Source organism: Haliaeetus albicilla, chromosome 15 (assembly GCF_947461875.1).
Source record: "Haliaeetus albicilla chromosome 15, bHalAlb1.1, whole genome shotgun sequence".
Classification (NCBI taxonomy): Eukaryota; Metazoa; Chordata; class Aves; order Accipitriformes; family Accipitridae; genus Haliaeetus; species Haliaeetus albicilla.
Genome location: NC_091497.1, coordinates 21,965,040 through 21,980,408, shown reverse-complemented (window position 1 = coordinate 21,980,408; position 15,369 = coordinate 21,965,040). Strand labels below are relative to the sequence as shown.

The following is a 15,369-nucleotide window of genomic DNA, read 5'->3' as shown; positions in this document are numbered from 1 at the left end:
AGGTTAGACTTACAAAATATAAGAATTTGTATTTTTTGTAAGTCATGCTATCAAGCATCATTAATTTCTTCAACTACTTTTTACTCAGAGGACTGTATATTGTCTTACAGAACACAACAGTCTCCTTGACTTCCACTCTTTCTGAAAGTGAAGTTGATGATGTTGATTCTGTTTTGCTGATGTTTTCTCCTAAAAGGAATAATGCCCAGAAAGAGACATTCACTTTCTTGCCTGGCATGATAGTGATAGGAAGTACGAGAAATATTGATTGTAATCCCTTAATATACTCAGCTTTCTGGTTAAGAAAGTAAAACATCTCCAGATTAGGCTGTTGCATTTTGAAAGATTAGACTAACTAGACCAATTTTCCTTTCTCCTATATGCAGCAGCAGCTTGTTTACTATCAACCACTTTCAGCTTACTTTTCAATACAAATATCATACGGGAATACCAAGATGATACCATCTCAGTGTTAAAAAGAAAGAGTGTGCTGAAAATGAAGAGACCATTAAAGGCTGCAGAAAGAAATCTATCTTCTCTCTAAATCTCTCTGCCTGTTCTATTACCACCAACATCCTCTCTACTTCTTTTATTTTACCTCCCTTCTATCATCCTTCTCTCATCCATATCAGCTAAGGGATTTTTCTACACATTTTTTGGGTAATGATACATTACTTGACAAGATCCAAAATTCATTCTGGGAGAATGAAAATGTAGTACTGAAAAAATCAACACCTAGCCTTTGTTTAAATTGATGAATAAGTTTTGATTTAAAATGACAAAATGAGACCAACAAGCCCCTCAAATTTTACAAAGTCAGTTTCACAGATTTAGTGAGACCTATGTTTTTGGTTTTGTGTTTAATATTTTATAGTAAGTATACCAAAATGCAAATTATAAATAAATACATTTTAAAAACTGCTAAATGAGATCAGCCTTTTTAATCTAAGTATAGAACTGCTTAAATAAAACCATAACAGTGAAATGAAGCAATGGAAAACTGAAAGTCCTGATACTACTGATGACGTTCATTTAAGAAAGCAAATGCGTTCATTGCATCATCAGCAACTGACTGTAGATTGAACAGTGTACTTAGAAATGGAAGTTATTTAAGAACAGCTGATAAGCATGAATTACAACTACTAAGGATTTATAAAATGTGTTTAGCAATGGCTAAAGTTATTTAAATACAGTGTTAAAACTGACAAAAAATTATGATTTGGCAATGTTTTGTGCGTTATTGTCATCTGATCTTGCATCAGGCTTAAAAGGAAACTGACTGAAACCTGAGAAACAGAATGTTGAATGGGCTGTAATTCTGTTCCCATTGTCGTATTGTAGCTTCACTCCCAGGATCACTTACAGTAGATCTGTCACAGAGTGGCTGAGGCTAGTATGCACCTCTGGAGATTGTCTAACCAACCTCACTACTCAAAGCAGGGTCACCTAGAGCCAGTTGCCCAGACCACATGCAGATGGCTTTTAAATAACTTCTAGGATAGAGACTCCACAGCCTCTCTGGCAAATCTGTGTCAGTGTACAATCCTCACAGGAAAAAAGGAGTGTTTTACATTTAGATGATACCTCCTGTAGATCAGCCTGTATTTCACTCGGTATCACTGAGGACACCACGGATCCATTTTCTTTACTTCCTCCCATCAGGTATTTATACACATTGATAAGATCACCCTGAGCCTTCTCTCCTCCAGGCTAAACAGTCCCAGCTCTCTCAGATTCTCCTCGTGTATGAGATGCTCCAGTCCCTTAATCATCTTTGTCACCCTTCGCTGGACTCACTCCAGCAAGTCAATGCCTCTTTTGTAGTGGAGAGCCCAGAACTGGATGCAGTACTCTAGGTGTGTCTCACCAGGGCTGAGCAGAAGGGAAAGATTGTCTCCCTCATCCTGCTGGCAACACTCTTCCTAATGCAACACAGAATACTGTTGGCCTTGTTTGCTGCAAGCACGCATTACTGGCTCCTGTCCAACTTGTTGTCCACCAGGACCCCCAGGACCTTTTCTGTAGACTTCCCACCAATCACCCCCCAGCCTGTACTAGCGCATGGGCTTACTCCTTTCCAATTCCAGGACACGACAGTTGCCTTTGTTGAACCTCATAAGATTTCTATCAGCTCATTTTCCAGCCTGTTGAGGTCTCTGTGATGGCAGCATAACCATCAACCACTCCTCACTGTTTTTGTCGTCTGCTAACTTGCTGAGAGTGCACTTTGTCCCATCATCCAGGTCATTAATGAAGATGAGGAAAACACTGACCCCTGAGAAACATCACTAGAGGATTCCAGCTGGACTTTGTGCTGCTGATTACAGCTCTTTGACCCTGGCAGTTCAGCTAGTCAGGTTGGTCAGGAATTATTTTTCTTTCATAAAATCATGTTGGCTACTCCCAGTCAAGTTCTTATCCTTAACATGGATTGAAACTCTTCCAGTATTATTTGCTCCATCACCTTCTCAGGCCTCATGGTGAGGCTGACTGGCCTGTATCATTCCAGACCCTTCTTGCCCTTTTTGAAGATACAAGTGGCATTTGCTTTCTTCCAGTCCTCAGGAACCTCTCCTGATCCCCATGACCTTTCAAAGATAATTGACAGTGGCTTCACAATGACATCAGCCAGCTCCCTCAGCATTCATGGGTGCATATTGTCATGTTTCATGGACTTTGACATGTCCAGCTTGCTTATATGTTACTTAACTTGATCCTGCCCCACCTGAGGGTAAGTCTTCCTTGTTCCAGACTTCCCCCATCTGGTTTCAGGGACCTGGAACTCCTGAAGCAAGTCTTTCTTTTTTTTTTTTGACAGAGGTAAAGAAGGCATTGAGTACCCCAACCTTTTTTGTGGTCTTTCTCATCAGGTCCCCTGCCCCAGTCAGCGAGCCCACATTTTCCTTAGTCTTCCTTTTGCTGTTTAAAGACCTGAGGTAGCCTTCCTTATTGCCCTTCAAGTCACTCATCAGATTCAACTCAAAATGAGCTTTGGCTTTCCTAACCTTATCCCTACAAGCTCAGACAGCACCTCTGTATTTCTCCTGGGTCACTTGTCCATTTTCCACCTCTTGCATGCTTCCTTTTTTAGTTTGAGTTTAATCAGGACCATTCAATCCATCCATGCAGACCTCAAGATGGAACTTTTTTGAGCTTAAAGGAGGTGATCCTTGAAAAATCTATCACGTCTCCTGAGCCCCTCTTTTCTGCAGGGCCGTATCCCCTGGAGCCACCGTTGCAGAGCCCACATATACTGCCCTCAGTAGAGTTTCTGGCTACCTTTGTGGAAGCTGCAGCACAAACTGTTGCATCTGTTGGCTGCCTCTATTACCTGTGCTCAAACCCACCTATCTATGAAACCCCACAGTTTGATTCTTGCATTACGTTTTCTAGGAAGCTGAGTTGGGAGAGTTCTAAGCAATGCAGAAGTATTTATTTTCACCATTATGCACTGCTTGCACCATATATTTCAAAACATTATAATGAATAGTAATGATAAGGTAATAACCACTCCCCCCAAGCAAATAAACAAATACATCCTTTACATTACAGCAGACCATGTCATATATGAAGAATTCCAGGGCAGATTGTGCCATATATGACGAATTCAATATTCAAGTGTTACTGGTTCTTATGGTTTGCTCTCAGAGCTTAGATGCCAGAACTTCTATGTGATTTTTATATCACACATATGGATTAAAGGCTAGTCCCAAAGGTGTTGCTTTTAGCCTCCCCATCACAAAGAACAGAGTGCAGTACATCTCACCTAGGTATCAAAACCTGTACTAAAGTTACTGAACAGTCCATGATAACCGCAAATGGCAATCCCATAATCGAAATCTTAAGGGATACATTCCACCAAGATCACAAAGCAAAATATTTTCCAGTAAAATTGATGAAACAAGACTATTCTCTGTTCTGAATGTTCCAGGTCATTTGTTTTAATAGAAAAAAATTAAATTCATTTTAAGTAGTCTGTGTTGAAATGTCAGAGTTCCAATCCTATTAGCACACTGTAGAATTCCTCCTCCTTAAAGAGCAAAGGTACTGAACTCTATAAACATTTTATTTTTTCTAAATGGTGCAGCCAATTTCTGCATGGTCTCTTGAGATAAGAGTTTTCATCTTTTTGTAGTCAAGATACTGAACAGTTTGTTAGAAAGTCAGAGTTCATCTTGACTTCATGAAACAGGTTTTCATGTTCACTATGTGTCCTACGCTAAAGTGACATCAGAGTACACAATTTTGTTGTTTTCTGTGTTCTATGCCCACTAGATAATAAACATCCATCTAGATTTACACTCAGAACGTAGATAAAGTTTTTATTAAACTATATTATATAGAATGGGCTTTTCCTCTTCCAAAATGAGAAAATAACAATTTCCAGCAGACACCAGAAGTCTTACTGTCCTTAAGCAAAATGCAGATGACAATAATATTGGTAGCTCTTTCAGGACTGTTTGAGAAGAGAAAGGACACAAGGCCCTCACAGCTTTTCTTCCTGCACCTCATCTTCAACAATTTGACAAAACTAGTTTAAGGCACAAAGAAAGAAGAAATCCTCTTGCACTTAATGTTCCACATGATACTAGTGCTTTTCTGTTGTTTGCTGAGAAAAGCAATCATACATCCAGAAGGGAGGCTTTTATTGTAAGAGAATTACATTAAAAATAATCAAGGAAATTGGTGGAATCAGATCTTACATTTTTTTAATTTGTAGAAAATAATAATTCTGGCATTGAGGGACTAATTTATCCTATCCATCTTTTGATGAATTACCTTTATTTTCATGACTCTCTGAACAGTTTGGCTTTTTCAGTTCTCATACAATTACTGGACAGCTGAGACTAGATGCTCAACTATGAGGATTTCTTTTAGGAAAAGAAAGAACTTTTTTTCTTAAGAGGAGATATGTTTTTAGTAATATATTGAATAGTTAGGTGCAGTAAGTACACTACAAAGAAATCTTAATGTTTCCCTGAAAATGATGAAAAGCTTAATAACTCAATTTTTGTTATTTATTCAGTCATACAGAAGTCAGTACCCATTAAACTTTATTTCCTGTAACAAAGATGCTTTCTGGGTAATATGCATAGTCTTGATTAAAAGCTGTCCTAGCTAAATTGTGTCTCAACATATTGCTGTTCATCAGTATAATCTGAAACTGGCAGATTCCTGAACTAAAACAATTTTTGAAAACACTAAAATAAATTTTGCCATCAAATTGTACATACAGACCAAAGGGAAAAAAAAAAAAGTACAAGAAAGAAGGATAGTAAGTTGCAGCACCATGTTACTATATACTGGGAAGAACAATTTTTTCTACCTGGAAAATAATTTTCCTGAGCATTTAGACTTAGGGGTTTATGATAGCAAACAATGTTATTTTTTAGCTAAATGAGATCTAAAAATGAATATTGTCCAGTGTGCAATGGCAGGCATTTTCCTTTTGATTGCCTTCACAAAGCTATGTAACAAAAAGCCTATTATGTCTAATTAGGTGCTGAGATCTGTACAGTTTCAATTACTTATACTTGGAGATTGGAATGGGATTTTTGAATTGCTTTTCTGTGATGTTACAAAATAATGGAACATTGCCTATCATATTTCTAACTCTGCCTTTCCTTATCTGCATGATAGACCTGTTTTCACACAGTGGAATTTTAGTGTCAGTTTTTATAAAATTACAGAAAATATAGTTTCATACTGATACTTTTGGATACAAAATGGCAAAAAAAATGGTGTTAGCTTTACTGTAGTCTCTGCATTTTGATATTTGTAGAGACACAGAATTTTAACTGGGAAGGATAAACTTTTATCCAACAACTAATTTTTTAAATAGCAAAATTACCTTTTAAGAAGAGGGCAGACATATGCTGTATTATGACAATGAAGGTGAGGAGACAAATAAATCAGTGACTTGTTATCCAAGTATTAAACTTGCTTAAGTAACACCCAGACTTTACTCCACCATTTTAAGCTCTGCATTTATTTAGTTTCCAGGTAGATGTAAATTTCTAACAATCTCCTTTCTCATCCACATCCACAGAACCATACTTAGACAATCCTGTATTAATTGTAACTAACATTGCTGCTTTTCCTTACTCTGTTCTTGCCCTCTTTAAGTCTTACACCACTTTTCTTCCATACTACTGGTGTCAACATAAAGAAAAGTAATGAGAGTAAAGTCCAATTTTTTTAAAAATTATGCATCAATTAGTTAAACCTGGTGTTTAATTTTCACAACTATAATCTTAACTGGGTGTGAAATACAAGAAGCGTTCTTTGGATGCTGCATATAGGATCACCACAGGCCAAGCTGGGAATTTAGTATGTGATAAACTGGAGAATTAGACCTGACCTACCTTCCTTAGTGAATATTCAGTGAAACATTGTTAAAAATACCTCTTCGTATGTTTATTCACAGGCAGGTATCAAGGCTGATTAAAAGAATTATAAAAATACCCCTGCCCTCCTGGGCCAGAAGATATTACACTGACATGTTAATGTAATGCAAATTTATAAAAGTAAAGATCTGCCTGCCGCCTCTTTATTTACATTCAGTTTTGTAGATGAGACACCCAATTCTCAACTCTGCCACACTATTATCCTGAGAACATGACTCAGAAATTATTGTAAGTGTTGCCATTATGATTTGTAGCTCTTCAGTGAATTGGGTCATGATCTACTACTTACTAAGAGTGTAAAGTACAATGACAAGGTACTTAATAATCCAGAAAAAAATATCCGTGTAATGCTCCCCATGATTAGGAGAAAAATCCAAAGCAAAAATCTAATATACATGCAAATCAGTATTGCAGAGAAAACACTTTAAAAGGCTCAGGTCTTCTGTCAACAAACAGTGAAAGCTAGAATGACATATTTCTCCTGAGATTTCAACATTAAAAAATAACAATAATTTAACTACATAGAAGTACCTGGTACTAGTCAATATTGCATAAAAGAAAGATTCTCAAGCTAATTTCTAAACAGCTGCTTCTGAAAGAGTAAACAATACAGCTATGTCAGAGCATTGCTGCGCTCTGGTAAGCTAGTCTGTTGAAGAACTGTTCCACTTTACCTAATGCTTTGGTGGTTATAGGTTTGGGGTTTTTTTGTTTGGGTGGGGTTTTGGTTTGTTGTTTTTTTTTTTTCTGCGCACAGAAATCACCACATAGAGAGGGGGAACTCACATCTTCAGCATAGCACTGCCTCGTGAGATGCTGATATACCCAGAAAGATTTACTATTGCAGAAAAGCAAGATATTTCCAACAAGATCTTGACTTAAAGAATGTTTTTGGGACATGAGACTTTCTCCTTGAGCTGTTTTGTTTCCCATTCCAGTCATGCTGTTAAATTAATGGTAGTGAATAATCTTTTGTAAAAGAATGTAAGTGAAGAAGGGACAGATTAAAGGTGGAAACTGCTTCTTGCTTTGTTACACAAATAACAAAGCAGTGGACATTCTTTTTTGTACTCGGGAAGCACATATACGACATACAAATGCGTTCTTCATCACCGAAAGTATTGTTATGACTGCCAATATGTCAAGGTCCGAAAGAATCTCTGATTTCCTGCATGAGCAGAATATACTGCAGATTTGACCTGTATAGAATGCATCAAACTCACAGCTCTGTTGATTTAAGCTTGATTTGAGCAGACATCATGGTCACTTGCTCAGAGTATCTAAATATCCAACAATTAAGCTGCATACATCTGGAAATATGGAATGTCATTGCCCAGTGCAGTAGCATTTGGTTGGTATTATACAAGTGTGGTAGTATGAAGGGCTGTATTATTTTCAGTTGTCAGTATGCTCTAACAAACTAGTATCTGGAAGAGTTTCCTTTATCCAGTGTTCTAGCTTTTGGCACTGCAGCAAACATTCTGCAAAAAATATGATTATATCTTCCAATAATTCTTTTCTTTAGAAGTAGTTGGTATGGTTAGAGCACTTTTCGAAAATTAGTTAATCATGAATAATTAGTTTTATCATACCAATAGTGTATAAGCTACTATAAGATCAGTCTGTTGGTTTCAATGCTATTTCCATTCTCCTCATGCCTTTCATCTCCAGCCTCCTGTGCAAAAGGACATTGCAGGTTCGTATCTGCCCTGATGTCCAAAATGGAATCTCAGATTCTCACGCATCTGTCTACTCACCCCTGGAATTTTTTCTCTCCACATAGTGGTTTCTTTTACATACACACAACACAACATACATAAAATTTGGAGTTATTTTGCTGTAAAACTTTAAACAAACAACCAACCCCCAAACAAACCACAAAACTAACCCCTACTTGTTTTTGTCTCTGAATGGAAGATGTGAATTTGCCATTTTTGCCCCCCTCTGTAGCCCAGTAGTAGTGGTACACAAAAAGAAGATGCTATCCTGCAAGCTAGTGGAGAAAGAAAAGTTCCCCTTTATTCTTTACATTTTTATAGCTTATTTTACAGTTACCATTGATGTAACTGTTAAGGCTGTATCAAGCTTTTATTTATATTCCCGATTTACTTTAATGGTTTCTACCATGACTTGAATGCTTTTTTTGATAGATTGTAACTGTGTAGACAAACATGGATTTATTGGGGCTTAAGCACTATCTAAAATAACATCACTGCTTAACTGTCACGGCAAATGTTTTTAAAATAGATGAAAATTAAACTCTCACTCACTTGAATATTATCCCTCAATCTAGGCCTAAAGAGTGGTATCATTCATCATTAGATTTTCAGTGTTGAACAAGCAATAATCTATGTTTCATAATGTTTTTTGAAAAAGGCAAAACTCAGACAGCCTGTACACTAACTGGTCTGGCTACATTGCTGTATATCTGATCTACTCTGCTCATGAATCCTCTAGCCTGTGTTTTCCTGGTGAAAGTCTTTAAAAAAATGTGTTAGTAACACCCATTCTTTAAAGGCTTTGTTGTTTATTTGGCATAAAATGAAGGTGATCACTCTCCATATTCACCTCATAAACTGCATCTTTAATCTGCATAATTTTTATTGTAGTGACCTGTTCATTATAAATTTGTGGTATCAACCTATGTGATAACTTTGGTTTCTCCTTCACTTGTTTCAACATGATCAGGTATTGTTTTGCTATTATGGATCTATCAAGGTCTCTAGTATCTGAAACTTCTGACATTTGCACTGAAGCCATATTTTAAAAACCTCATGAAATTTTAGAAATTTATTGTTTAAAAAATGACTTCTTTATTTCATCAAGTGAAAGTAAAAGAATTAAAAATATTTGCTTCATGAAAATATATTATTTGCAGAACTTGTATTATATAGGATAAATTGACTTTAATAATTGATTTATTTTCTCTTTTTCCCCCCAATTTATTATTTTATGAAAGAATAATTCTATCAGGAAGTACTCAACTGATAAGCTGTGCCATTGATGCTACCTATGGTGTTACCTCTAGCTTTAAGATATTACATACTCCATTACTTTTTTTATTTAAATAGAAGTTTTCCTACAAATTTACTATATTTTTTGGTTTAGTTTTGTATCTTAAACAGTTTTCCAAGAATATATATATTTTGGCATCTCTCAAATCATACATACACACATGCATAAATACCAAAATACACGACCTTTGGACTTCTTTTTAAAAGTTCTAGTGCAACTCAGTTGTGGAATCTAAATTATCTTTGCTTTACCAGAGTTACAACTGGCTTTTTTATTATTATTTTCCATAGAGAATTCTAGGTTAATTCACTTGTGAAGCGAACAAGTCCAAAATATAATGTACATAGTCTATTGACACTGAAAAATATTTTTATTCATGCTTAATTATAATTTTTCAATTTTTCTTATACTTGGCTAGCATGGAAAACAACATTAAAAATGTTCCTATGCAGGAGACAAGCCAGATTTTTTTTTTTTTTTTAAAGAACACTTCTTTTTTTCATAGACCAACACTGAAGCTTTTATTCTAGTCATATTTGACAGAAAACTATTGTATCTATCTGAAGCTGAATTTTAATATGTTGATATTAAGAAAAATGTTATGCAGAGAGTCCAAATCCTCACTGCAGGACCAATGTAATGACTGAATCTACCAGTGAAGTCTTACTTAAACAGAACTTTGGTCCAGGATTAAAAGCAATGATTTCTCTGTAAGATTTTTGGCTATACACTGTTATGTCCAAATTAACACTTAAGGCTGAATAAAGAGCCACATAAGGCTAGGAATAGGCTGATTCTATATGTTCTTATGTAACTGCAACTGCCAAATTCTACCTTTATTTAGAAAAAACTTCTCAGTCTTGTTTCTTAGAAGTGGATTACTTATTGGAAAGCAACACCTGGTAATTCTTTTGCAAAGTATTTTCTCTTCTATTTTACTTTTCTTACCATTTTGTTTCTTCTACCTAAACAATTGCAACTACATAGGACTATACTGGACTGGCTAAGAATATTCTGTCTCATTTGGCTAAAAAGGAGTTATGAGTGTTTTCTTCTGTGTTTCAAAGAAAAATTAAAACATTCAGTCAAGATTCTGCAACTACACTTGATGCATTTGCTCCGTTCATCCACATTGGTACAGGCAAAAAGCTTTTGTATTATTTCAAAAAAGGTCTTCTATGTAAAGTAAAATTACTAAGAGAAATGAATTATTCAATAAGCATTCAAACCTCCCTATTATCAATTTCAGGAATGTAATGGTTTAAGTATTCAGCTGCATTTGGAATTCAGCTATCAGTTAAACACTTGGACATTGCATACATTATAACTGCTGACAATGCAAGGAAAAGACCCCCAGCTTTTCTACAGGCTCACAGAATTGGATATAAATGAATGCTTCTAATGCAGGTAAACTGGTTTAATTTACTTTATGATGAAGTCGAGGGTAGTTTAGAACTTACAAGCTGAAAAATGCTACCAGTTCTATATTACGGACAAAAACACTGACAGTGCTATGAATCACAATGTACACAGAAAAAAGATGCAATAAGTTTAGACTAACCAGATATGTGTGTGTGTATATATATATACACACACACATATGCACAGGTACATCATGATATATATATGACATATATGGAAATATATACATGTATATACACACATGTATCATGTATGTATATAAATTGCTATGCATATATATGTATTTATGTACCATTATTATTTATGGATCAAAAAGAGGGTAATCATGTCTTTGATTTTGGCCAAAATAAATAGAAAGTCCTATCTTATTTTTGATTTGTTAGCTCAGATTTTACGTATTCCCTTTGTTATGTAACGTACCAGCTTTTTGACTGACACTTCAGTTTCTCCACAATCTTTTCCTCCGTTAACATTTCTCATTACTACTTAACAATTACAGAGCTATCCCTGGTTTTTTCTCAGCTAATCTTTTTTTTCCTTCCCTCTGCCTTGTGTGTTGGATTCTAGAGCAGTAAGCACTGAAGTTGAAAATCAAGCTGGGTCTAAGAAGCAGGGTGGGTCATTCTCATTCAGTGAAATATAGAAATAGACCTTTGTGCAAACGTATAATGCCATTTGATGTTTTTGTTACCAACATCAAAAATATTCAGGGATATTTTATCCTACAACTGCCTAACTTCTGGTATTTTCTTTCCACTTCTGATTCTTGAGCTTAGTCTTTTAGATATTCATTATTGCACATATGAGTTTCACGAGAATCACATTAGAGGCAGGTATTCACTCTGTCTAACTTTAAGCATACCCCTCAGGTCCTTAATAATACTTTTACATTACATATTTAGCTGGTCCAGAATGATGTGTTGAAACCATAACCCATTCTGTAAACTGAGACTCGGAAACTCTTTAGGTCCTCAAGTTGAGGCAAGGGAGATTTAGGTTAGATATTAGGAAAAATTTTTTTACTGAGAGGGTTGTCAAACATTGGAATGGGCTGCCCAGGGAAGTGGTTGAGTCACCATCCTTGGAGATATTAAAAAAGCGAGTGGACGGGGTACTTCAGGACATGGTTTAGTGGGCATTATTGATGGTTGGACTCAGTGATCTTGAAGGTCTTTTCCAACCTAATGATTCTATGATTCGATGACCATTCACTCTGGGTAGAGTGAATTCTATCTACCCTAGGCCTATATGCTATATAAATAAATTTAAGGCTTTCCCATCAGCAATGAATATTTTTGTAGCATTTATAGCATTTGCACTCAGAAAATTCCAACTGGCAAAATTCTCTCTTCCAAGAGGAGAGGAGGAAGAATATGTAACCTGCCTGCACTCAAGGCTGCACAGGAGTTTGTTAGGTAATACCATGCCCTGTTATCCTTCTTCCCATGCTGATCATCTTGCAAATGCATGTTTGACTATGGATAGTGAGATCAGTATATTTGCAAAGCCAAAACCCAAAGCTCAACTCTAGGTTTAACAAATGTGTAAATCTAGCTTAAAATAGGAGCTTAGACACTCTTTACATAGCTCATGGAAATGGTAAGACAGTTTGGGACACCTACCTGAAAAGGCTGCCCTTCTCCCTTAATTATACTGGAAGGTTAATTTTCTCACTAAGGCACTTAAATTGTTTACTTTGGAAAGACAAACTGAGTATCAATCTTTTGTTCCATATTGTGGCTTTCTTTTTTAAACCATGGTGCCACTGGATTTGATATCTAAAGTTTAAATTAGTCTATCACTGATTCCCTATTTCCTCTCTCTCCTCCTCCTCTATGTAGCCTATGAAGTCTTTTTGTGAAGCAATTCTGCACCCACTTTCCCCATTCCTGTGCTGAATTTATAATCCACGATCTGTTTTACATTTTTTCCCTATTGGTTCTTTCAGTCTATTTCTGCCCTCCCTATATCGGTTTTGATTTTGTCTTTCTGTTTCTCAGGTTTCACCTTCTGCATATTTCATTTGTGCTTTTCATTGCCTTTCTGGCTTCTTATTACTCTTTCATATTCCCTACTGGTTTATGGCCTACTTGACAGGGATATTAGAATCACTGTTATTTGAAATAATAGTTTTGGATCCCACATTCTACCTTTTCTTTTTTGTACTTTAGCATCACTTATTCCAAAGACTACCACTACCATAGCTTCCACTCATCTTCAATTGACAGTGCTGAAACTGCCTAACATATGACTTCCTACACTATGTACTTTCACTACAAGACCGGTCAGTTTTCATTTTCTCATTTCTACATATATCAACTTCTACACCCATAGTTCTATTGAAGATTATATGAAGGCAGAATAAACTGTATTGCCTGGCTGTGACTTGAGTTACAATAAGGTAGATCTGAATTTTTTTTGCTGATGTCAACAAAAAGACATCAGTCTAAAGGATGGGTGCTTATTTCTGATCTTGTATACAAAATCCATTTCAAGCAGCTCTAGTGTTATCACTACATGGATATAACGTAACATATATTTTAGAAAACAAATGAAAAAAAGATTTCTTACTGCCGATTAATTTCTCATTACAAAGGGCATTTACTAAAATAATAACCTTATGAGATGCCTGGAAAAAAATATTCAAATGAAAAAAGCAATTAAATTCTATTAGCTAAGCTTCTCAGGAATAATACGACTCTTACACAATTCCAAATAAAGAAAAAGAGCACATATCTACTGCTTCCCAAACAACTTCATTTAATCATTTTCATCATCACCAATAAAATCCCAGTTTCTACTTTTCCTGATTTTACATGTTTACAAAAAGCCCAAATTTCTGCAATACAAAAATTAAAAAGTGATTCCACACAAACACAAAACTCCCTCAATTGGTCAAATGCTTTGTGTGTTGCCTTTTTTCTCCTGTAGAAAACATACCAGTTTTTCTCCAGTCATAACCTCAACATTCCTGAACAGCTTTACTTAAACTATAAAGGTATTTTTTAAATCTATTGACCAAAAGCATCTGTAGAATTATCAGTCCAAAATGATACATCTTTTTTGAACTGATCACAAATGGTTTTTGATCATGGCTCCATCTCTTGTCACTGGGAAAAGTTTTTTCTCTACCAAGCATTCCCTAATGTTTTATTAATAATTTCCTGTGTTATAGCTGAAGTTGTTGCATTTTTACCACCCTTGGGAACAGCACTGAAACTAATAACAGATTCTGTAAAATTCTGGAACACTGGTAAAAAAAACATTACATGTATTTCTGCAGCATTGTAATTAAATTTAAACTTAGGAAACAATTTTAAATCACAGAGCTATTTAGTGTCATGATGTCATTTGACATAGAATCCCATCACTACTTTTTATTGTACAATATATTTAATAGCAAAAATGCATTATGCCAGCCACTGCACCAATGCATATTATGATACAAGTGTCAAATGGGGGGGGGGGGGAAAGGCACCTTCATTTTGTGAGGTATTGACACAGCAGTACATTAAAGGACTTGCTGCTGATTGTAACTCAGGGGAATGGACATGAAAACCTAGCATATCTTTTCCATTTCTGTTTTTCATGACATTGTAATGATTTTATCACAACAAGTGATTTTAGCAGAAGAGATAATGAACAGTGCAGTTTTCTATACCTTATAAAAGTTATATTCTGGTGGGTATGTCGTATAGATTCTAAACTCCTTTATTTAAGCAAGAAAATCTCATCACTATACAGTTAGGAATAAAAAAGGATATTTTTGAAACATCACAAAATTACTTATGTAACTGAATAAATTAGAGCTTTTATTCTACTTTATATGCATGATATACATAATAGAAAGACTACTTTTTTTTTCAAGGAAACAATACAACTGTCTTTTGCTTAATTTAAAAAATAATTTAAAAACCCCACCAAATGTATATTTCTTTGAGTAGAGAACAGGGATACAATGTGGCTTGATTAATGCTGACAGTGGTATGGATAATACCATTAAAAAGCCAAATGAAAGCAAAAAACAACTTATCTGAAAACAGGCTATGGGAAAATATGCTCTCAGTCATGATAAAACTTGCTACAAATACTTTGTAAAGTACCTCAGTCCATCACTGACAGTGTTTAAAGACTTTATTTCCTATCACACTGCATAAATGAAAACACAAAATGCTGTGATTAAAAAGAAATAATACCTTGATTGTTTGATAAATTAAGATGTCCTTTTTCAAAATCAGTGCATACGAACCTGAATTTTCTCACTAACCTGTGTAAGTTTCAGGGTTTCTTTCCCTGTTCCTCTGCCTTTTATTTGGTTTTTCGTTTTTTTTCCCCCAGTGTTATTTTGGTAAATAATAGAAATGTTCTTTAACGTTTTACATATTCTTAGTGATCTAACAAGAACAATGTAATCAGTTATTGCTACTGTTCAGAGAGCTACGATGGCTTAAAAGTACTGAATTTTCCATTACAAATTACATATCCGAAAAATGTGGTATCTTTTTAAAACATTTTTTTTTCTTAC

The 15,369-nt window shown here is 35.3% G+C and overlaps 1 protein-coding gene across 1 annotated transcript in view; it reads right to left on the bottom strand.

The window, feature by feature from the left end:
* KLHL1 (kelch like family member 1) overlaps window positions 1–15,369 on the bottom strand; it is a 242,966-nt gene that overhangs the window by 31,859 nt on the left and 195,738 nt on the right. The gene's annotated exons all lie outside the window — the stretch shown is intronic.